Genomic DNA, 26,081 nt, shown 5'->3' with positions numbered 1-26,081 from the left:
CCTTCTACTGTTGTCCTGTCTTCTCAGACAGCGTACACATCTTCTTTTGGCGGGGGTATTGCCAGCCAAACGCACTCATTTTTCACGCTCTTTTACCTGGCAGACGGTGAGTCACGCACGTATCCAACTTCTGTGCTTGCCCCGTGTGTAGCCTACCCCTTCAGAGGTCATTCTAGGCTGCGTGTGACACGCATACGTTCATTCTTGTGTTACTGGGTGCCACAGCGTAGTGCAGGTTTTTCTTTCTGCACACGTGGTCTAGGAGGGGTTGCGTGCACGTCATCTCCCTTTTTTGGGCCTCCTGTGCGTTGCGTGACCCGTCATCTTTCCCCAGGGGTTACAATCAGCCATGCTAGAGCACTAGGGTACAATTACCATCTGGTACCCAACCCCTTTGACCCCCAATTGCCCAGGACAATTGTCTACAGCCACTCCCATACGCACATTAATATCAGTGCCATGGCTGGGAGGCGAGGATTCCGTAAGGGTGGCAAAGGTGGAAGAGCCACAAGTGGTGGCCGTGGTGGATCCGGTAGGGGACGTGGTCGTAACTTGCAGGGTGAGCCTGTCCCCCCATGTGTGGAGGACCAGTCAAGGGCACCCATCACCCCCCCTGTCCCCCCCTCCCCCCTCCCGTTGAGGCTGAAGTGGCTGACACCATCCATGCTCAGCCCTTGTTGGACCAGCCCATTGTGGCACCAGACCTGGCTGACTCCATGGCTGACTTCCAGGTCAGCAGGGCTACGACACGTGCGCTGGTGCACGTTGATGCTATCATGCCACGTGGATCTGGGGCAGCAAGGTCATCTGCTGTCCCAAGTAGGCAGGGCGGAGAGGCTGCAGGGGCAGCTGCAGCTCCATCCACCCCAGCTCTCACACACCCAGCCAGGACAGTGTCCGTCCTAGTCCATTCTGCTGACATTCCCCATGACACCATTACACTTGAGCCAATGCCTGCACCAACTCCCATGCTGAGTGTGCAATCCCACACACCTGATACAGAGCCCACCAGGGCTCCTGCCCCTAGTGTCCAGAGCGGCGCAGGACACTCAGGATCACCACCACCTTCCAAGCGGAAGAGGAAGAGTGCTCGTCCGGCACAGGCTGATGCCCCCGACACGGCTACACAGTCCGGTCCGTCGAGGAAGCCCAGCTTCACGGATGTGGAACTGAATGCACTTGTCGAGTATGTGTCCGGACATGATAACGAGATGGTCATTGTTGCAGGATCCAAGACCACACCTGCACAACGCCAGGCACACTGGCAGACCATTGCGGACATCGTAAGTGCCCTTGGAATCGTGAGGCGCACAGCCAATGATTGCTACAAGCGCTGGAATGACCTAAAGCGCAGGGCAAAGAAGAAGCTGGCCTCAAGTCATGCCGCAACTCTAGTGACTGGAGGTGGGTCTCCAGTAGAAGACATGGAACTCACTCCACATGAGTCAGTCGCTGGGACCTACGTCACGGAGGAACAGATCCAAGGCGTGGGAGATCTGCCTGATTACGAGGCATTGTCTGGTGAGTGCACATGCATGTGTGTGTCATCCATGTGCATGGTGTGTGTGTGAGGGCATCTGTTTGTGTGCCAGGTGAGAGTGTGTGCGCCTGAGTCGAATGGGTCAGCCATGTGCTTCATGCAACACATCCTGCGCAGCTGCATTTCGCCATTGCAGTATCCCTTCTGCCAACAGTAGACATCTAGCCCAACAGCACCCAAGTTGGCCTTGAAGTGTCACCTTGCCACTACATTGTTGATTATTTTCCTATGTTCAATCAGACAGATTGTATGCATTCCACCACTTATACTAGGCATTCCTCAGTCCTCTAGTCACATGTATGGCATGGCCATGGTAAAGTGGAGTTACTTTGTTACCTGGATATCATATGTTCACACATGTCCCTGTGCAATTGGACCATATTGGACTGGCAGCTCCAGGTGACAAAGCAGACCTGTCAGAATTAGAAAAGCTATTGCATGTGGGAACTGGACAGAATGAATAAGTGCTGCCCTCCTCTCCATCTACACTCAATAGCAATGGCACATGCCATCTGTGTGATGGCATGTGTGTGTCACCTGGCAATCACAGGGCAATGTGTGATGCCACTGCCAGGCAGCATGCATGAAATGTGTTCATTTTCCATCTTTGTGTAATGAGTGTGTGCCATTTGCCTGCCCTTCATACGCAGTGAGGGTGCTTGCATGGGAGGGTCTTAGTCATGTGGGACATGTGTCAATCAAGTACTGGTTCTCTTGTTTCACAGCCCTCATTGTGTGCCATGGTGCTAATGCGGGTTTCCATTTCTTTGTCATTATGTCATTGCAGGGGAAGACGCACCTGATACTGCTGGGGTTGTGGAGATGGTGCAGAGCCAGGAGGGGTCTGAGGGCCGACCAACCACCAGTGAGGGACGTGGTGTGCTGGTGGGTGAAAACCCACAAGTGCTGCAGGTCGTGCTCTCAAGGGGTGTCTCTGGCTGCACCTCCCCCGAGCTGTACTCAGCTGTTGACTCGGATGATGAGACCTACGTGCCGTCGCAGGTGAGTGTTCCAGGGAGGGAATCTGTTCTGTCCCACCCACCTGCACCAGGGTCAGAACCCTCAATGGGGATGTCAGTGTTGGTAGCTACGCCTTTGGTGGTTACGGATGCAGGGTCACACTCCGCGACATCTGATCCTGTTCCTGGGCCAGCAGATCAGAGGGGGAATGCAGTCCTGCAGCCTCAGGCAGTGCCGGCACAGCAAGGCGCAGTCCGCCTTGCCCCAGACAGGTGTGGTGCCCGCCGACGTGGTGGCCGTACGCCACCTGGCAATACCGTATGGGAGCAATCCATTTACAGTATGGCTACCCAACAGGCAGCATCATCCGAGATGATGGCTCAGGCCATGGATAGGGTGGCCACTTCCTATGTCCACCCTGAAAGGCTGATGGAGCGACTAGAGCAGGCAACCGGCTCCATCTGCCAGTCACACAGGGAGGACATGTTGGTGTCCAACAGGGACAGGCGGGCGGCACTGGCGACTCTGCAGGAGGCCATCTCCATAGAGTCCCAGGGCCACAGGGAAGCCGTGAGGCAGGAGCTACATCAACTCAGGACGACTCTTGTTGAGCTAGAGGCTTCAACACACCAAAGGACAGAACAGCAGCTGGAGCGTCTCACCCGTACGCTCTCAGCTGAGATGCAAGCAACGAGGGCGGAGGTCCGGGCATCCCGTGAGTTGTTGCATGGGGACCTCCGCACCCTCATCCTCCAGAACGAGACCTACCACACCCGCATGCTTGCAGCCATGGAGGAACAGAGTAGGGCCGTGCGTGGGCTGCCTCCCATAGTGCAACCACCTCCGGATGCAGCTGCACAGGGTGATAATAGCGACAGCAGTGATACTCCCACAATAGGGTAGCCGTGTGGGCCATGAGCCCATGGAGGTGTTTTTTTTTCCCAGGATCCACACAGGTGGTTTCTGGTGTGCACCCTGACCTCGGACCTCCTGGGTGGCCTCCCCAACCCCCCCGGGCCCTTTAATGGCCATTTTTGATTTTCTTTTTATTTTTATTTTTTTAAAATTTTTATTTTTATTTTTATTTTTATATTTTTCCCATTTTTTTTGGGACAAATTGTTGGCTTCCGTGGTTCCTGTGGGCATACGCTGCATTGTGGCTGGGCACATGCAGGCTTGTCATGTATTAGGTTCAGATGCCTGGGTTTGAGTCACACACACCCCTCCTGCTTCCCGTTTCCATGGGCTTGCAAAGGGTGTGCCCAAGTGACATTGAAGTACATGGTGACATTGGACTCCCACTACATGTGTGGGTAGTCTAGTCAATACTGTGTATACATTCCTAGTGCATATTGCTGTTGTGTTGTACACTGCATGTTGCATTGATGTGTAACTCATCATCTGTGTCTGCCTCCCAATTTGCAGGTCCCTTCCTCATGTCTACACAAGGCCCTCTAGTCTGGAGATGGGGTCCTTGTTGGCAGCAGTGCACCTACAACTCTACATGGCACCAACACTGTTCAGTTGGAAGTGGTGGGAGTGCAGGCATATCCAGGTGGTGAGACAACTGATTTATTACATTACTGAAGTCATGTTTATGGTAGTACGTGCTCAAGTATGTTGTTTGTCCTGCATTACAGTGAGCATTTCAGGTGTAGGAAGTTTCAATTGGGGACACTGTACATCGCAACACTTGTCACGTTGTGGGGATTACTTTGTTTACCTGCACATAGCATGACATGGCACGGTGTGTTGTGTGGCGGTGCTGGGGATGGGTTGGGTGACATGGCACTGTCCTCTTGTTGCATTTAGCAAGTGGGTATTAATTTTGGCTGCTTGAATGTGTTCCTTCACAAAACTGCATTGGTGTTGTGTGTGGGTAGGGATGCACACATTGTAACACTTCCAGGTGAACAATCTCAGGCTGATATGCTTTTCACGGTTGAATCTCCAGACATTCAGGATCAGTGTCAGGTTGAGTCATCATTGATTGTCAGATGGAATGTGCCAGGCCAGTGTGCACTCCACAGGGGAGTGAATACTATGTGAAGTAATTAGCCACTAGCTGTGTACGGGCTGCCTCCCCTCGTGCCCTTTCCCCTCCCATGCGCAGCGGCTGTGCATGTGGTTGGGGATGTGGGGCCACCACCATGTCCACGGACAGGCCCCTTCGTGTTGCAACGTTGTGCAGGACACACGCTGCCACTATGATCCTGCACACTACTGGGGGAGCGTATAACAGCTGCCCGCCAGAACGGTCAAGGGAGCGAAAGCGTGACTTTAGCACTCCGAATGTGCGCTCCACTATGCCCCGGGTTGTAATGTGGGCTGTGTTATATCTTACCTCGGGTGGCGTGGTGGGGTTCCGAATTGGCGTCATCATGTGGGGGCTGAGAGGGTAGGCACTGTCCCCTGTGGAGGTGGTGATTGGTATCATTGGTGGGGTTGTGACCTTGCTCAGTATCCAACATGCATGCATGTGCAGTGGCATACATACTCACCGAGAAGCCATGTATCGCCATGCCGCCCAGCATCTATGTCCCGGCATAGGGTGGACATTCGGTAAATGAAGCTGTCGTGGGTGGACCCGGGATAGTTGGCATATACTGAGGTGATGATTCCCTTGGCATTACATACTACCTGCACGTTGATGGAATGCCAGTGCTTGCGGTTCCTATAGATGTGCTCAGATGCCCTGGGGGGACGTAGAGCCACATGGGTGCAGTCGATGGCACCTAGCACTTTGGGGAATCGTGCCACTCCGTAAAAATCCAGGGCGGCAGCATGCCTTTCAGCAGGTGTTCTGGGCAGGTATATGTGCCTGCGGACTGATGGGCGTGCAGTGATGATGTCCAAGACCTGGTGTAGGCAGCGTGACTGGGTGGCCTGTGACACCCCACCCACTATGGCACTTGTCCGCTGAAATGATCCAGTGGCTAAGAAGTGCAGTACATTGAGGACCTTCTCCAGGGGGCTGAGTGCTTGAGAGCACAGGGTGGGTGATGTGAGGTCATCCTCCCACTCACTCACCAGGTCCAGTATTATGTGTGGTGGAAACCTGTACCTTACATACACCTGGTCATCAGGCATCCCGAAAAGGCTGGTTCTGGGTGTGAATATTCTGGCCCTGACTCTCCTCCTCCTCCTCCTTTGGTAGCCCACTGCCACTGCTGCTAGGAACGGTATGTTCATCCTGGCATCTGGCTTGTTATTTGAAAAGTGCGGAAATTAATGCTTTGCGCGTGTTCTAGGCGAGCGTGTGACCCGCGCACCCCTGGAATCTAGTTCCCACTCCAATAGCGTGTGGAAATTCCCACGCAGCAGGCATACAGGTGCGCTGACGTACTTGCGTGTGTAAGTGCCCGCGCACCCCTGAAATACACGTACATAGGCCAATCGCGTGTACGCGCACTTTTGTCCAATTACACGCGATGAAATACACGTACATAGGCCAATCGCGTGTACGCACACTTTTGTCCAATTACACGCAATGAAATACACGTACATAGGCCAATCACGCGATGACACTCTGACGTGCAGTATTTCCACGTGTGTTCCGTCATCACGTGCTGAGTGGGGAACGCCCGTGCGGGTCACGTCAGACGCGCTTACGCGCTGAGGGACTCTGGTCCAATAGAATCGCGTATGCGTGCTGACACGCTTACGCGCTAAGGGCCTTTCCTCGGATTTCACGCTGACGTGCAGGATTTTCACGTGCCAAATCACTCCGTATCAAGCTGGCCACCCGAAAACACACGGAACACCACGCTCCTGCCCAGAAGGCCGAGTTACTGCCCCCAAGTGCCCCGAGCAGCCTCCCACGTGCTATCTGCTGCTGCCTGCCTGCCTCCCTGCCTGCCTGCTGCCACCGTGCCCTGCCATTTGGTGCCTGCACATCAGCCATCTGCAGGGGTCCAGTTGCTGTGTCCACCCCTGCTGGAACTGAAGACTCCCAACTGGGATTACATCGCTCCACAGCCCAGCCCCAGGACCCAGTTGCCCACCCACACCTGCCTCTGGGGTTGCCATGTCGGGCACTGCAACATCTGGCACCAGTGGCAACCCCAGGCCAGAGGGGCAGAGGGGCACCAGCTTCACTGCCACCGAAGTTGGTGTCCTGGTGGAGCATGTCCTGGGGCAGTATGATGCCCTCTTTGGATTGTCCCGCGCCAGCAAGGAAGGACGGGAGAGGATCTGGGCCGACTGTGTGGTTGCCATCAACGCGGAGGGGGTGGCAACCCGCAACGTCCAGAAGATCAAGAAGCGCTGGGAGGACTTGAGGTCCAGGACCCTTGTGAAGGCCCGGCGCCTCGTGGAGGGGGGCCGGGGCCGCATGAGTTCCATCCAGAAGAGGGTCCTGGAACGCGTACGCCCAGCGCTCCACGCCCAGGTCCTTGAGAGGGAGGCCCGCCTGGAGTTGAGCGGTATGTGTCCAAGCATTACTGTGTGAGACAGGGCATGTTGCGGTGTGCTGGTTCTATGATACTTGCCTGTATGTGTGCCATGGGCCATGTATGCATGTATGTGTGCAGGGACATCATGGTAATGCATGTGCGACCAGTGATGTGTGACCCACATGGTTGTTGCATGTGTTGAAATGCGGCATGGGGAGCCCTATGCAGATTTTGGACATGAGAGCATGCCAGTCTCTGTACCTGGACATGGATGGGGGTGAAGGATGGGTGCTGATGCCAGGTACATATATGGTAGCCATGTCTGTGTGCCTGACCTGCGTGTCTGTGACTTGTGCATGCCATGGATGCATGACACATGTGTGTGACAATGCACAGATTCAGTGACGCACCCAACTTACCCTTGTTTCGCCTGTGTTCGGTGTGTTTGGGGCCAGATGGATGTGACTGAGGTGAAGTGTGTGCATGTGATATGCATGAGCCATGATGCATGTGAGTTACATATCATTGAATGTTTCAAGAGTCCATTGGACATGCATGGAAATGTCCATTGCATGCACCATGCCTGTTACTGTGTGTGTTTTGCCTGGACTGACCCATGTGTTGTGGAGGGACATGATGGAAGTGTACTTTGACAGTGGTGCTCATCTGCTATTGCTTCCTGTCTAGGGGACCATTGTACAGTAGCCTGATGCTTGTGTCCTTTGTCTCCCTCTACGCAGCGGCTAGTAAAGAAGAGGGCGGAGACGGCGCTGTGGAGCAAGGCAGCGGGGATGCCCCCACGGCTGCAGCGGAAGGGGTGGGTGAGCCCCCACAGGGGCCTGCTACGGCGGGAGACGGTGAGGAGCCATCCAGGTTGGTGGTTTGCACAGAGGAGGAGGAGGCCGACACTGGTGCACACATGGGGCCTGGTGGGAGCATCCCTGCTGGTGCAAGTGGTGCAGTCCAGGGCCAGGGGCAGGAGGCAGCACTGGTCACCGTGGAGGGGCCTGTGCATGTCACTGTCCCTGACCCTGTGAGTGCACCACCATGCACCAGCAGGGATGCCCCGTCCCAGGCCCGTCCGCAGGTAGAGGGGATGTCCATGTCACCTGACTCCCCTCCACCTGCGGACGTGGTAACCCCTGGCCGCGTGGAGAAGGTCCTGATTGGGGTCGCGATGCGCACGGCTGTGATTCGTGATGACGTGCGTGCTTCCCTGGAGGAGCACGCACGCCATCACGAAGTGCACCGTGCCGACGTGGCCCAATTGGGATCGGCCATGTTCGGGGGTTTCCTGCATGTGTTGGCCAATCTGACGGCCCTCTCCTCCTCTGTGCAGGCTATCCACCGGTCATTCTCCTTGCCGTCTTCCGGCCCAGATGCCACCAGGGCCCCCTGTGGACCTGCCCCGACCAATGCAGCCAGCTCGGTGGGGATCCCATCCCTGCCACAGTTGGGAGTCGGAGGTCCAGCAGGGGTGGACAACACAGCAAGTGGACCCCAGCAGATGGAAGATGTGACGGCATCATCGGGCAGGGCACGTGCACGACGGCGTCGGTGGTTTCCATCAGCCTGGATGCCGTCGTGCTGGCAGAGGCAGTGGCGTCGGAGGCAGCAGCGGGCTCGACGTGGGAGGCATCATGGCTCGGGGCCATCAAGATCAGAGGGGCAGGCATCGGCCGGAGGGCAGGGCAACCCTGGGATGGTGGTGTGTTCCGTGTGGGAGGAGTTTGGCCAGCGGATAGGTGCGGAGCGGCAGCGGGCGGAAGAGGAGCGGCTCGCCATGGTCAGGGCGGAGTTCTCCATGCGTCGGGCATTGAGGCGGGCTGAGTGCCTCGAGGAAGCTCGCAGGGAGTTTGAGGTGGACATGGGGTTGTCCCTGCGAGACCTCGGGGCCAGGACAGAGTCCCGCCTCCAGGACATCGACATGGAGTTCGATGATGCCCTGGCCAGCAACATCACCAAGTGAGCCGCAGGACTTGCCCGCTGCCTTTGTATATAGTTATTTAGTTAGTTAGTGCTAGGTTTCCTTTATTTATTTTTATTATTTTGGACCGCTCGGACAATGGCCACTTTTTTGTACATATATTTTTCATTAGTTAGTGGTAGGTTTCATTTTTGGTGTTGGGCTCATGGACCCTGGAACATTCCTGTATATAGTTTTTTTTTTTTGGGAGATACATTTTTTTAATTTCTTATTGTTTTCACCATGACGTAATGTTTTTTCATTAATTTCCTATGACATGATATTGCTTTGGACAAATTCATTTTTATTTTTTATTCCTTTGTTTTTTTGTTTATCACTTTTGTTCTCGGACATGGACCATTCATTTACTTAGCCACATCGTTGTATGTTTGAAAAGTTCACTTATTTTTGGTATTTAATACATTTTTTATATTTTCTTACACTTGTGTTATTTTCTCATTGGTTTGTTACATGTCATGATATGGGTTTTGACATTCACTTGCACCCATTGTGTATGTGTGTGTGACGGACATGTGTTCTTTTGCATACTTGGCATTGGGGTTGTGTCATGTGATTGCATTCACTATGTGGGTGGATGCAATCCTTGCCTGGGTGTTTGTGCTGGGTATGCTGGCCATTACTGCCATGATTGTGTATCGTCAGGACCTGGGGCCAGGGGGACATGTGTGGGGGCCTGCTGGCAGGTTCCCCACAGTGCTGGGGGGTGGGGGTGGTGGGAGACATGAGTGGGGGCCTGGTGGAGGGTGCCCCGGTGACTGGGGGGGTGGGGGTGGTGGGTGACATGAGTGGGGGCCTGGTGGAGGGTGCCCCTGGTGACTGGGGGGGTGGGGGCGGTGGGTGACATGAGTGGGGGCCTGGTGGAGGCTGCCCCTGGTGGCGGGGGGGTGGGGGTGGTGGGAGGCATGGGTGGGGGCCTGGTGGAGGCTGCCCCTGGTGGCGGGAGGGTGGGGGTGGTGGGAGACATGGGTGGGGGCCTGGTGGAGGCTGCCCCTGGTGACTGGGGGGGTGGGGGTGGTGGGTGACATGAGTGGGGGCCTGGTGGAGGGTGCCCCTGGATGGTGGGGGTGGTGGGAGGCATGGGTGGGGGCCTGGTGGAGGGTGCCCCTGGTGGCGGGGGGGTGGGGGTGATAGGGGACATGAGTGGGGGCCTGGTGGAGGGTGCCCCTGGTGACTGGGGGGGTGGGGGTGGTGGGTGACATGAGTGGGGGAATGGTGGAGGGTGCCCCTGGTGACTGGGGGGGTGGGGGTGGTGGGTGACATGAGTGGGGGCCTGGTGGAGGCTGCCCCTGGTGGCGGGGGGTGGGGGTGGTGGGAGGCATGGGTGGGGGCCTGGTGGAGGCTGCCCCTGGTGACTGGGGGGGTGGGGGTGGTGGGTGACATGAGTGGGGGCCTGGTGGAGGGTGCCCCTGGTGACTGGGGGGGTGGGGGTGGTGGGTGACATGAGTGGGGGCCTGGTGGAGGGTGCCCCTGGTGACTGGGGGGGTGGGGGTGGTGGGTGACATGAGTGGGGGCCTGGTGGAGGGTGCCCCTGGTGACTGGGGGGGTGGGGGTGGTGGGTGACATGAGTGGGGGCCTGGTGGAGGGTGCCCCTGGTGACTGGGGGGGTGGGGGTGGTGGGAGACATGAGTGGGGGCCTGGTGGAGGGTGCCCCTGGTGACTGGGGGGGTGGGGGTGGTGGGTGACATGAGTGGGGGCCTGGTGGAGGGTGCCCCTGGTGACTGGGGGGGTGGGGGTGGTGGGTGACATGAGTGGGGGCCTGGTGGAGGGTGCCCCTGGTGACTGGGGGGGTGGGGGTGGTGGGTGACATGAGTGGGGGCCTGGTGGAGGGTGCCCCTGGTGACTGGGGTGTGGGGGTGGTGGGTGACATGAGCGGGGGCCTGGTGGAGGCTGCCCCTGCACTGCTGGGGGGTGGGGGTGGTGGGAGACATGGGTGGGGGCCTGGTGGAGGGTGCCCCTGGATGGTGGGGGGTGGGGTGGTGGGAGACATGAGTGGGGGCCTGGTGGAGGGTGCCCCTGGATGGTGGGGGGGGTGGGGGTGGTGGGAGGCATGAGTGGGGGCCTGGTGGAGGGTGCCCCTGGATGGTGGGGGGTGGGGGTGGTGGGAGACATGAGTGGGGGCCTGGTGGAGGCTGCCCCTGGTGACTGGGGGGGTGGGGGTGGTGGGGGACATGAGTGGGGGCCTGGTGGAGGGTACCCCTGGTGACTGGGGGGGTGGGGGTGGTGGGAGACATGAGCAGGTGTGCAGGGTAGTCCCCTGTTTTGTGGGCTGCCTGCAGGGGCCGTCGAGGGTGACAGGACCCACCCAGCCTAATCACGTGTGTAACTTCGCACGCACCCCTGTAATACACGTACCAAGCCAAATCGCGTGTGATAATTCCCGCGCACCCCTGAAATACACGCGGCCAGGCTATTCGCGTGTGGAAATTCCCGCGCACCCCTGAAATACACGTACCCTGCTGTAATCGCGTGTGGGACTTCCCGCGCACCCCAGTAATACACGCGCCCAGCCTATTCACGTCTGGAAATTCCCGCGCACCCCTGAAATACACGCGCCCAGGCTATTCGCGTGTGGAACTTCCCGCGCAACCCTGAAATACACGCGGCCAGGCTATTCGCGTGTGGAACTTCCCGCACACCCCTGAAATACACGTACCCTGCTGTAATCGCGTGTGGGACTTCCCGCGCACCCCTGAAATACACGCGCCCAGCCTATTCCCGTGTGGAAATTCCCATGCACCCCTGAAATACACGCGCCCAGGCTATTCGCGTGTGGAACTTCCCGCGCACCCCTGAAATACACGCGGCCAGGCTATTCGCGTGTGGAACTTCCCGCGCACCCTGAAATACACGTACCCTGCTGTAATCGCGTGTGGGACTTCCCGCGCACCCCTGAAATACACGCGGCCAGGCTATTCGCGTGTGGAAATTCCCGCGCACCCCTGAAATACACGTACCCTGCTGTAATCGCGTGTGGAACTTCCCGCGCACCCCTGAAATACACGCGGCCAGGCTATTCGCGAGTGTCCCCCGTGACAGCCCGCTCACTATACTGTATACATACAGTATAGTGCATACTATATATAGTATTGCTCAGGTGTCACCCACAGCTCACCCGAGCAAAAGTAAAAAAAAAAAAAAAAGAAAAGAAAAGAAAAGTACCCTGCAGCGCCAGTTCCCAATCACAGACGTGAAAGGGAACCGGCGCTGCAGGGACACAGCGCGTCTGAAGGAAAGGTAAGTAGGGGTGTGGGGGTGTGATGGGGTGTGTTGGGGGTGTGAGTGAGGGTGTGTGTGATGGTGTGTGTTTGAATCTGTGTGATTTGTAATGGAAATGTTTGCATTTATGCTGACCATTCTCTGATTTAAAGCATCACATTCCAAATGTGATGATAATCGACATCTGTCATAGATGAGGTAAGACATTTCAAGAACATTATTATTCAAGAAGAATCTATAAATACTCATGATTCTCATAAATCCTGGATAATTACTAATACGAACAACATACACAACTTTTGTATCCCTGTTAGGTCTGTAAGAGGTACAAGTGGAGCAAATTTTAACTAGTCCAAGAATTTCAGCGACAACTCAGACTCCTATAGAAAGTAGATGTCAGTGCACAATTAGCGCTGGTATGCACTTCAACATGGGCAACTACGTTAGCAATGATGTTATTATGTGAGACAATGATGATAATTCATACAAATCAAATAAAGTATAGCTTGAATTGGTTACATAGCATTACATAGCACAACATAGGCATTTGGCCTCATTATAAGGGTGGCGGCGACGGTATGAACGGTGCCGGTAAGGCACCAGCACCATTCATGCTGGGCCGCCGCATTATGAGTTCTGCTAGCGGGTTCCTGACAGCCCGCCAGGTAAGACCTGGTGGGCTGTGAGACACCCGCGAGCAGAACTCGTGCAATCATGCTCCCCACCCCCATTCTGACCTATGGAGCAGAATGGGGATCGGGAGCCCGGCATTACCGCCACCCAAGAATGGGCAATTACCGGCTCACTCATTTCGTAATGGAGCGGTTATTGCCCGATTGTGGGAGGCGGCACCGGTAGCGACCATACTAATCATTAACCTCTAACCTTTAACGCACTAATATAATTAGTGATTAGAAAGGGTGCAAACTTAGGGTGCAAAACGTAGGGTGCAAACTTAGGGTGCAGACTGGGATGTGTAGATGTAGACCGCAAGCAGAGCCTCTGTACTACTGTTTGAAATAAAATGCAGGAACTAAAACTGCTTTTGGGACCGGGATGTGAGGGCAAGGAATTTGAGGAATCATCCTACCCAAGGCAGCCATTGTTTGAGCTGCAAGCACAGGAAGCCAGAATTAAAATGTTATATGTCGATTTCAGGCCCATTAAACCAAACTCTGTACAAGGGTGAATGTGAAAAATAAAAGAGACTTCTGGAAGTTTCCAGAAGGCTTAGCTATGCCATAGGATGTGTATGATTGATGGGATGATATCACTGCTAGGGGCTGGAAGATCATATACTTTCTGCAGAAGGATATAGGAGAAATGGGTTGGCAGAGAGAGGGCTTAAAAGGTGGAGAGAGAGAAAGGATGGGCTTCTTGCTGCTGAGAGAGAGTGGAGAAAAGAGATTAGGGAGAGAAAACAAAAGGGTGCTGGGGTCTGATGCCTCCCAGAGTGACTGCGTGTGTACTGAAAGACTGCAGTGTCGAGGAGGGGTTGGGCGGTTCTTGGCTGAATCCTGGCTTCAGTGAGTGGGGAGACGGTCTGCGCTCTGCCGTGCTGACAAAATGACAGTGTTCAGTTGGTAAGCTTCAAGCGATAAATCAAGAGAGATTTTTAGACATGCTTTAGATAATCTTACACTCATTAACAAAAAATCACATTTGGTATCAGGAAAAAAAACCTTTTATTCCACATAAACTGGAGACCAAATGCATTTTCATATGCAAAACAAGCTGCTTGCAAAAAGATTGGAATTACCACGCTCTCAAAGCTGTAAGTGCAACAGTTATATCTCAAAGTTGGCATTAAAAAAAAGTGTGAGTTCTGTCAAGTTAGAAAATTGGAGCCCTGGCTGGCTGCTTGTTGAGAAGAGCCTTAAGCTTAGGGTGAAACAAGCAAGGAAACGTTTCTGAAATTGCTATGGGTATAAATGCATTGCATAATTTCTAACAGATTGTGAAACCTTTAAGTGCAGCTAAGCGGGAATATGTGTTTTTTCCCTTCAGACTGCCTTCAACGTTATAATGATCACACATTTCTTTTTATTTCTGTGTGTTTTTATTCTGATCTGTAGACAATCTATAAAGTGTCTAATGAAGACGGTGCATGGATGGATGTTTTTTGTGTGATATGTTTATTTTGTAAGGTGTAAATGGCAGTATTTGGTATTCTTATAACAGCATATAAGGTTAGAATTAGCGTGCCCTGCATAATATGAAGCCCAGTGAAGTCCTTACTCTGTACCCTAAATGAAAAGGATATATTTATCAGGGTGCTGATCTCCACGCTAGGATCAGAGAAGCACATAAGACTGTGCATGAGTTTGTAGAGGCCTGAGATAAAATATCAGACAGGCCATTACTTTTTAATGAATTAAGCTCGGATGTAACAATGAGTTACAATAATAATATAAACATGACTGCAGTAATTAAGGCGAGTAGGAACACATCTGTTCTCCTATTTTTGTTCAATTGTTCTATAAGTGTGTAATAAAGAGATTGACACGGTTTTCCTCTGCATTATTTTCTCTTGCCTCATAGAAATATTTTTTGTGCATTAAAAAAGTCTTCAACCACGATTACAATTTCCACTCAAGAATTATATAATCTATATGACCAAATTGTTTTTCCCCTGAAGAATATCCACTATTAGCCTAGTGGATTGAAACATGTTGTGCTAGGTGTATTTTAGTACTATCTGTCATTTCTGTCAAACTTATGATTTTGATATTTTTTATATTGTACTTCATGTGTGTAGCTTTATGTGATGTTGTTTTGGATTGTAGTTTTTAATGATAGATGAATTGAATATGAAGTATACATTGAGCATCGTGTAACAATTATTGTGTTTCTGGTATAACATATTCAATTAGATTGTGTACCCGAGAGAATACATATTTACAAATATCCTGGGGATTCGATAAAGTATTTAACATTATTTCTCTTCAGACACACACTGATACAAGTCCTTTCCAGATATTAGTTTCAGTGATTTCGCAATGTGACTCTTGCCAATGTAGTTGGGTCATACGCTATCATTTGAATATAGACATGATTCTCACCAACCTGACAGGGATATGGGACTTTGATTATAGATGTTCATGGGGAAAGCAAAAAAGCTATTTTGATGGCTTAAGTCTTAAAGGCGTGGTTATAATGCACATTCTTTATGCCACTGTGGTAGCAAAAACATGTTTTGGCTCTGCTACCAAATCTGTTGTTTATGGGATTTTTTATGGATTCTTTGGTGGATTTACCATGAGTGGTAAGTACATTCCCTGATTATTGGTCTTAAAGAGGATGATTTACCTCCAGGATAATGTTGGTGGTAAATCTTCCACTTTAAGGTCAAGCTTGAAGTTACTGGTGTGCCAAAAGCAGTAGCCATTTTGTTACTGCCCAGAATGTGACAGAATTACCACCACATATTTACTTCAACACCCGTCTCATGATGGGACCCTAGTATAATATTCAAATGAAAAAAATAAAAGAAATATGGAAACAAGCTAATGCCATCATCTAAGCCTCAGTCTTACAACGGAGAAAGGTTCCAATTACCATTCAGAGTCTGATCTTCATCCAATCGTCCCTCCACCAACTTCTTTGACTAACAATTCCGCATTTTTTCATAGTAGAACTTTAACTATTCATTTCTAACCCTGGCATAATCAGGAAATGTTTAAAATCACTGACACCAACAGGAAAACAGATGATCTTTGTGGGCCTCAAAATGTCCTCTTCTGTCATGTGTTCCTTTGCATATTATACTCCTAGCTTCCACGTTCAGATCAGTGGTTTTGTTGAAGTATGTCCAGCATGCTGTGAGCTAATTGGACATTTGGTTATATACATGCAATTGTCATGTCGTGACTGTGTGGGCTCAGTGCCCTCCCACATTGTTATGTGTAATGGCCCACTTTTGGGCCATGACATGAGGGAAGTGACCTTTTGCTAGGGATGGGGCTGGACTAAGGGAGCTTAGTCTGGACCCCGAGCCTGCAAAAGCTCACACCATAAGACCAAGAGAGACTGAGCCCAGGGACCCAGTAAGGAACCACGAGAACAAGACTGGGCTACCACACCCCAGAGGACCAGCCCAAGCGAGCCCTTCTGCTGCAGATGCATACATCAACTACATTATCCATCACCTGAAAACTCTGCCAGTGACTGGACCACCCTCGGCAAGGAATCAAAAGGAGACCCGGCCCTTATGATCATGGCACACTGCATTAAAGCAGGAAAAATATCCCACATTAAACATCAGGCCAGATACAAGCAGGAAGCGGTCAGGTATGACGTAAGAAGCCTGGAACTGGTGAAGGACGAACTGACGGTTGTGGATGACCACATCATCATGAAGGGCTGCAATGTGATTATCCCGGAAACGCTAAGAGAAAAGAGGGTCATGCTGGTGCATCAAGGCCACCGGGGAGTAGTGTCCACAAAACACCTGCTCTGTCAAAAAGTATGGTTCCTCAAGCTTGACGCCATATTAGAAGAGGTCGTAGGCAGTTGCACCATCTGCTCCCAGGTGGCACAGCCTCCTCGCCCCAACCCACTGCAGATGTCCCCACTCCCTGAAGGTGTCTGGGAAGAACTGGCTGTAGATTTCTTTGGCCCACTACGCTTCAATGGAACATATGTACTCCTTCTAATTGACAAACACTCTCACTTCCCTGACACCCAGCTGATAGACTCCACAGTAGCTACGTGTGTCATCCCTGCACTAGATCACATCTTTTCAACCTACAGGATATCAAAGATAATAAAATCAGACAACGAACCCGCCATTTACCAGACATGACTTCGAGAACTTTGCACGCTTCGGGTTACAGCACAGAAAAATAACACAGCGTTGTCCTCAAGACAACAACATCATTGAAATATTCATGGCTAACAACAAAAGAACTCTACCGATAGCCAACATAGTCAACAAGCCATTTGAGCAGGCTTTGTACCAGCTACTGTGTGCATATCGCCACACACCGCATAGCAGCACAGGAGTCTGCCCATTGGACCTCATGCTTCGCCGAGCCGTAAGAACAAGACTACCCGAGGGCCACACTCAAGTGCAAACAGCACCCCTAGAACAACAGGCTAGGGCTCGGGACCAAGAGGAGAAATAACATATTACGGACTGAGCAGACTCCCAATGTGGAGCTAAAGAATGTGACATAGAACCAGAAGACCACCTGTCGGTACGTCAACCGAAAGCAAGAAAGGACTACCCCACATTCGCACAAGAGTGGCACGTCATAACCAGAAAAAATGGGTACCATGATGACAGAAAGCAGAGAACAACAGCACTCCATAACAAGGAACTCTTCCCACTTCAAGAAGCTCACAGGCACATTCTCCCCATGTACGGACATATATATGGCGGCCAAAATGACCTGCTCTCGGACGACTCCTATCACGGGAATGGTGAACAGTCTGAAGATGAAGACAGCATTGGAGGGGAATGGTCACCTCCACAGACACCCCACCTCCCCATAGGATCTGAACGATGTTTCATGAAACCTCAGAGACTGATAGAAGTAATCGGGTAATATTGTAAGTAACCTGACATGTCAAAAAGGGGGGAGATGTCATGTCATGATTGTGTGGGCTCAGTGCCCTCCCACATCGTTATGTGGGATGGCCTACTTTTGGGCTAGGTCATGGGGCAAGTGACGTTGGGCTAGAGAGGGGTGGAACTAAGGAAGGGATGGGGCTGAGCACTTCATGTGTGACGTGTGGAATAAATACGCACGTACTCCACCGGCCGTTGCAAGTATCTTTATTTGCCGTAGGCCTCCCTGGACGAGCAGCCCCCTTCCAGAGTGCCAACCACACTATTCTACAGTAATAGTGAACGAATGTGAGCCATTTAACAGTGTGCATTGTCAAAATTTCACCTCAGGTTGCTAATGAAATGCCAGATCCCCATTCAATGGTTCCCCTGTGGAAATATTTACCATATCTGTTTGTGGAGTCATAGTATCTCATGAGGTACTGTCATGTGTTCCTAATTTCATTCATTGTGGCTGTTGCACTTTGAAAGCAGTTTAACGAAGAGTGTGCCAAAAACATGGACCTCACTGATAACAGAATAATGGAGCCTCAATCGGCATTTCAGGTAGACTCAAATGGTGCCCCTTGACTTTTTAACGTTTGCATACTATGTTTGCACTTTGTGATACTCCTAATACGGCTTCGCCAGGCTTTTAGGTTGGCCTTGGCCCAAGGGTATGTAATTGGTGACACGCCAGATGTTTTGTCTACAGGTCCCTTGAACCTAAGCCAGCAGTCAGTGGCACAGGATCATAGGAGTACAAGTACAAATCCTCTAGCGATGCACATGTTGCCGAGTCCTGCCCCTTGGTCAATACATTCATGGGTGCGAGTCCACTCAGAGACTCTTGAAGATGATTAATTATGCGATTCACTAAACTGATAAATGTAGCTGAATAAATGTGAATACAGCAATTCTTAATTAAAAGCTGGTGGTTGATTCATTCATGCCATTGGTAAGTGTTCTAATCTTTACCATTCCCATTGATGAGGGCAGAGATGGCACCTTTCTGTGTCATTATCTCTACACACAAATGTTAGTATGTGCATAATCGTGTTACCTGTTGAGCATCATTAGACCCTCTAATGTACAGGCTAGTGATTAGACCGTGACGGAAAGTCAGACGTTATGCTGCAGATATATTCTCGATAATATTAGTTATACAACCATTCACCAAAAGTTATACATTGCATGTCTGCTGTGTTTAAAATGTAGCTCTGCCAAGCATTATGCAAGGTAGAAAAAGCAGTTTAAGACCTAATGTTCTAAAGTGCAAAGAAATGCGCACATTAACATAAATAAAGGGGAATTCCTATAATTTTGGGAGTAGGGTCCATTAGGTGTTCTATTCATTTGAAATGCTGACACCACATTGGTGTACAACGGGACCTCAGTATAAGCTCCACATATGCATTGTGACATAATAGTTACCGTCCTCAAAGCCACATTGATTTGGTGTTTCTCAAAACATGTGCCATTGGTCACTATGAGCAAATGTTTCAATAAGCAGTGCATAAGATGAGTAAGGGGTACACTGTAATAGACAGAGGTTGACTAAGTGAACTATGTAGAGGACTTAGAAATTCAATTACGAATGCTGGTTATGGCGCAAGTAGCCACGGCTGAAGGATTAAAGGTCCTTATCAAATCTGTACATACTGACCTAGTTTTCTTTTCCCTTGTTTTATTGGAATAGAAGCTTCAAGTTTCAATGACAGCATTTTTTGTGATTTTGTTTTTTATAACTGTGCCTGTATTTACAGGGCATTAAGAAATAATCATGGTTTTGTACCTCTTTAACTAGTTGCCCACTGGATTGTTGTATAGTATTACTCAAGTGTTTGTTTGTGTCTTTCATGTACAACGAATCGTACCTGTGGTATGAAATGCATTCATGTACGATGAGTCCAGCCTGGGTTCTGTTTTGGTGTATTCATTTTTCCATTTCCCCTTTGGCATTCTTAGAACAAAGAGGTTTTCAAACGTACCTTTCTTTCACACTCCAAGTTTTAAAATTCGTAGTCAAATGCCCGCTCAGAACCAGTGGGCACAGTCGCCAGAACTTCTACCAAACACGCATTGGCAAAGCAAAGAACTGTAAAGGCATGAACTAGGCCTTTGGCAGGAACTGCCCTAATGTTACTCGGTGGCCATAAGATGTCAAACACTGGAAAATGGCGTGCATAAATAGGCACTGAATGGCAGTGTCTGGCAAATGTCTATTTAATAATTAATAGGCAGGCCAAACATGTTTGCTTTGTAATGCTCCTATATTAACAAGACTTTGGTGTAAGAAACATGTGTGAACACATAGACATTTTTATTACACCAGTGGCACATTTACATCTGCAATTAAGCCATTAACTCTCAGACGACTGCCTGTAGGGACTAGCATGGCCAGAGGCAGTCAATGGGTGGGTAAATAAAACAACAAAACACACATAAACTGTGTGTCCCTCTTCACATCGTATATCTGTATTATCTGTACTGAAATGCAATAGTTTCAGCTTATATGTGACACTTAAGTGTTAATATAGTAAAAAATAAATGGCTTCTCAAGGAGTGGTTCTGGCCCCGCTAGTATCTGGCTGGTAAAAGAACATTCTTGCACCCCAAATAAAGGTTGTAAATGTGCAACACAGTCTATTTATCTATTTATATACAGGAGGAACAATGCTCTTTTGAACACAATCGAGCATACAATAGATACGAAATAAGATTTGATAGGCAATTTAGTGAGTTTCAGGGACATTCTGACCAGGTTATGGAGGGCAGTAAATGGAACAGTCGCCAGGGACAATACATAAGTGGACATACATATATTAAGGGCAACCAACATAAAACATGTTTAGGTATTGTTGTTCATTGCACATGTGCTCGCACAGTGTAATAGGGTGGAATATGGGATGATGCCCCGAATATGTTGTTGGCACAAACAACTTTATTAGCACATTATTTTTATAAAAATAGCAAGTTTGACTCTTAAACCATGTTTTTTGCTGAATCCACTAAATATGCTTTCTCATGGTTCTCATAGACATAATTGATGGAAGGGAACCTTCACTAGTGAATTACTATCCTATTTTTATTTTATTTGCAATCTTTTTCACAATAAGGCACCCACTCCAGGGCCAAGCACAAAAGAAAGACTTTTGCCTTGGTGCTCTTTGGACAAACGCTGAAGACACTACAAGCCTCTGCTGGGAACGTGGTCTGCCAGCTCTGGCATTGTTTGCATACACGCGAGCACTCCACGTAACCTGGTGTGCGAGCGGTATGGAACTGAGAAGGAGCGGTATGGAATTCAAAATGTCCTTCAACAGCATACCTCCACCCATATTTTTTGTACCTGAGGGTGGTGAACTCGCAATACTGTGGAAGAGATGGATCAAATCGTTTGAGCATTATGCTGGAGTTGTATGTGGCCAGAATTGCATTGTGGAAAAGAGGACATCACTACTGTTACACTGTCTAGGTCCAGCTGGACAGGAGAAGTTTGAAGACTTTCCAAAACTCCCTGCAAATGAAGATATTGACCAAAATGAATATGGGCTGACTATTAAGAAGATAAGATAAGTAAGCGTTATGAAAATAAACTCAGTACCATTCTGGAAGGGTATAAGTTTAGGTGCAAGAAGAAGGCAAAAGTATAGAACAATATATTATGAGTTTAAGAACATTGGCTCGAACATGCAATTCTAACGAACAGCTTGATGAACGACTGAGAGATCAGTTCATGTTGGAGTGTAGCACTGCCAAAGTGAGGGGGAAATTATGGTCAGAGGAGGATCCACCACTAGATACTGTCCTACGATTAGCAAGGGAAGTAGAACATATGGAAAAGTGTGTCAAAGAATTGGAAAGTAGAGTCAAAACAATTGATGCCAAATCTGACACTATCAAAGTAAGTGAAGCACCATTGACTGCAAACAATAAGAGTGAATCTGTCGCCCAAGTGGGTGGTCCGTACTGGGATGATGAAAATAAGTCCAAAACTTCCTTTAGAGTACAGACTTTGAGAAATCCAGCAAGGAGAAGTCCAGACAAATGTTGGAGCAGCCTGAGAAGAAGAAACCAAGGCAGGTTGTCCCGTCTTGAAAATAATCTGTAGTAAATGCAAAAGGAAAGGACATTACTCCAAGTCTGCAAAGCCAGAAACACATCCACAAACTGGATAGGAGATGGAAATCACAGTGATGAGGAAGGAGAAGAATGCGTTTTCATGATATTGGATGATGAGAATGAAGATGAAATAAAAAGTACCATGATGCATGAACTGATATCAATCCTAGAGCATATGAGGGAGTGAAGATTGACATCATTGGCTGGTTTTGGGGTGCACTCAATTTAAAGACAGAATGGCTAATGGGAAAGCATATGTCACTGAAGGAGGAACAACACCTCTGCTAAATTGGACACATCAGAGCAAACTGAAGGTGAAACTAGACCCCAATGCCAGTGAGTCAGTGATGTCAGTAGAGGATATCTAAATGAAATAATATGAGATCGGGAAAGTGATGAGAGAAGTATTTCGAGAAGAGATTGGATGTCTCCGTGGGTTTGTTCATGAGATCAAAATGAAGCCTGGTCACGTTCCTGTAGCACAGAAATTACAGGGAATTCCTGTATTGATGAGGGAAGAAGTAAGGAAAGAATTAAAGACCTTAGAAGACCAAGGAATCATAGAGAGCATTGATGCAAGTGAATGGGTCTCACCATTAGTAGTACTTAGGAAAAAGTCTGGGAAACTCAGAATTTGCAGATACATGCGAGAACTGAATAAATGTGTAGTTCCGGACAGACATCCGCTTCCGAACATCCAGGAAATTGTCTCCACGATAGGTCCATCGAGATTTTTTTCTACCTTAGATTTAACATCAACATACCATCAGGTTAAACTACACAAGTATTCCAGGAAACTAACTACGTTCATTAGACCTGAGGGACTATACCAATACAAAAGAATGCCTTTTGGTTTGGTGTCTGCTGCATCTGTGTTTCAGAAAATAATGCACACACCTTTTGAAGGAGACCAAGGCATTATATGCTTCCAGGATGACATTTTGGTACATGTAGATGAGGAAAGATTACATGATGGAAGGTTAGAATATGTCTGCGGGAAATTGCACAGAGCAGGAATGACTTTAAGCAAAGACAAGTGCAATATGAACAGTTCAGAGATTGAATATCTTGGTCACACAATTTCAGTGGATGGCATACGACACAAGAAACAATTGGCTGATACCATAATGGGTATGCCTAGACCGAATTCCAAAGATGAATTTCAAACCTTTATTGGAATGGCCGAATATTATTCAAAATGTATACGTGATTTTGCATATAACACCATTCCATTGCGTGAACTTATTAAGAGGAAACACTTTCAGTGGAGTAAAGAGTGCAAAGAAGAATTTGAATTCATTAAGTTTGCATTGGCCAAGGCCCCAGCATTGAAAGATTTGTAGAAGTGACAGGAAAACTGTCATCACCACGGATGCAAGCAATCTGGGTCTTGGAGCTGTTGTTACTCAGGAAGTTGATGGGAAAGAAGTTTTAATCGCATTTGCGTCAAGATTGCTAAACGGAGCTGAAAAATCATATGTAGCGATAGAGAAGGAGACCTTAGCCATCAAATGGGCAGCAGAGAAATTCAGAAGTTTCATCTGGGGTGTAGAAGTGGAATTTCGCACGGACCATAAACCGCTAGTTCACATTATCTTGACCAAAGGTTAGGATAAAGTTTCTAATCGAATCAGAAGATGGGTAATACTGTTGCAGGAGTTAAATTGTACAGTAAGATATGTGCCAGGAATCAAAATAACATTGCAGATTGTTTATCCCACCTTACCAATGTCTATGAGGTGGATAATGGCAATTAATATGATTCAGAAGTTGTCTGTGTGTAGAAACAGCATCCATACCACATAGTGAATGGAAGGAAGCAGAGACACATGATGTTGCATTAACACGACTGAAGCAACTCATTGGGGATCAATGTCCTTTGGAAAAGACTATGTTTGAGGAATTGGGTCTAATGGATTACTGAAAGGTGGCAGATTAACTTAATGTGCAAAAAGGCATGATGATGAGAGGTGACAGAGTAATTCCTTCAGCACGAGTACGACAGAAATGGATTGATTTTGGCCATGAAGGGCATCTAGGGATTGTGAAGACAAAGCAGAGGATACGGAATGATTTTTGGTGGCCTGAATGTGACCTTCAAATTGAGAGATCGACTAGAAACTGCATCCTTTGCAATGAGAGTGACAGAGTATGCATGAGTACGAGATATCCAATTCCTGTGAATTCCTGAGAAACCGTGGGATGATTTGGACATGGCTGTTCTGCATCCAATATACAGCAATGGGAAACAACAGTTCTGTTTGGTTGCAATTGATTTGCTAACTAGATGGGTAGAAGTACTGATTAGACCTTGCATTACTGCAAGGACGTTTATTGACTTCCTTTCAGAGATCTGTGAAAGAGAAGGTTTTTCAAAGAGTATTATGACAGATAATGGCACTCAGTTTAGTCCAAAGAAATGGAAGACTTCTGTAAAAAGAATTCCATTGAACATAAAAAGGAGTGCCATCTTTCACCCTCAGACAAATGGAGTGATCGAACGGTTTAATAAAATAATGAAAGATGCTATTCAATGGGCATGGTTGAATGGATTGTACTGGAGAGAGCAGTGAGATAGAAAGTTGTTGCACATCGTTTCACCCCACATTGTACACTGTTTGAGTTTAGTAGAGGACGGAAAGCATACACCAAGTTAGTACCGCCTCGGATGGGGAAAGTGACCAATGTGGAGAAAGATTTTGGGTCTGCTTGTGAGAAAATCCGGAACATTCAGTTAAAGAATAATCTGTTCATGACAGGTTGTTGTCTGAAAGTGGTAAGGGTATTGTTCCGACTTTGGGGGAGTAAGTGAGAATCAAACTTCCACCTGCTCTTAGAAGTGGACCAGGTAAATGGTCTAAACCTATAGGAGTAGTCAAAGTTTTATAGCATGCTGTTAGAGTGGAAGATCGATGGGTCTGGAATATGGAGAGAGTGTGTGTGGTGAAGAATGTTAATGAAGCACATGGTGATGGTTATAAAGAGGTTATTGAGGGTATAAGTGCAAGTAATGTCAGTAAGAGAAGCGGTGTGAAGAGAGTGATGAGAAAGGGAGTAAAGGAAGTGTTGAAGTTTTCCTTGCCAAATGTTGCCACAGATATTTCACACCAGACAAGAAGGGGAAGAATTTGGTGCAGACCTCATTACATGAAAGACTTTGTGTGAAGACAGAGAACTTGTGTTATGACTGCGTTATCGCAAAGGAGGGAAGATATGTAGTATCCAGCCTCTGCTGGGAATGGGGTCTGCAAGCTCTGGCATTATTCTCATACACGCAAGCACTCCACGTAACATAGTGTGCGAGCGGTATGGAACTGAGAAGGCAGGTTGAACATTAACTCAACCGCTGACCTGGAGTCTGGTGCGGCTCACATCCTCTCCCTCTAACAATTGTGTCCATGTTGATAATCTAGTAAAACATGTTTTAAATAATCTTCCTGCGTCTCCTCATTAGTCAACATTACAATGCCGCAGGGTTCTGCCAGGCATAAATCAGTATGCATAATGCACACCTCATGAACGTGGAGGCATTTTGACTTGAACCTTCCAACTCCAGATGATAAAAGTCTCACAGAGGTGGAAGAGCTTCACACATGTGTTTGTTCCCCGCCGCAAGCTTGTTTTCTGTTCTAGATTACGTCTTCTTGGCTGACCTTGGATTTGTTATGATATGATAGGTCATTTATAACGTGCCGGTACACAAGTGTATCTAGGCAGGACAAGACAAGGAAGGGTAGACAGAGTGAAGAAAAAAAATACATCTTACTAGGCTTTGTGTCATTCAGATCATGCAAATTCAAGGGGGAGGGAAGAGAAGTGCCAGGGGGAGGGGGAGTGCAATCACAAAAAACACCACTGTTCCTTGGACTCCCTTTGTCACTGAAATTCTGTTTGTCATTGCCTAAGATTTCTATGCGTTTACTCTTCTGTTCTGTTCTGCTTGTCCTAGTGAATTGTATCTGCTGATTTTAGACATTGGAAATGTGTGCCTTCTGATTCTTCCTTGTTTCCGACTCAGGCTTTGGGAGTCTCACCCTCACTGCTTCCTGGATCCTCCTAGCAATTAGGTTTCACACTCTTGTCGTCACATCAACAGGTACTGCACCAATACTGAAAGTAAGGAGAAAGTTAGGAGGGGTTTCTCGTAAAGGTGGTCATTATTCTGAATCCTTGTCAGCTGTGAGTCAGTCCGGTGACTCACTCCAACCTTTTCACTCCACCAGCACTGTGATTTCTTGCATTCACTCCTGCACTCTGGGGAGGGATCAAATGTCCTACCCTCCTGAAGACTCCATCAGTGTACAGGCA

The sequence above is a fragment of the Ambystoma mexicanum genome, chromosome 6q (genome assembly GCF_040938575.1).
Source record: "Ambystoma mexicanum isolate Mex_15411 chromosome 6q, UKY_AmexF1_1, whole genome shotgun sequence".
NCBI lineage: Eukaryota > Metazoa > Chordata > Amphibia > Caudata > Ambystomatidae > Ambystoma > Ambystoma mexicanum.
This window is presented reverse-complemented; position numbering follows the sequence as displayed.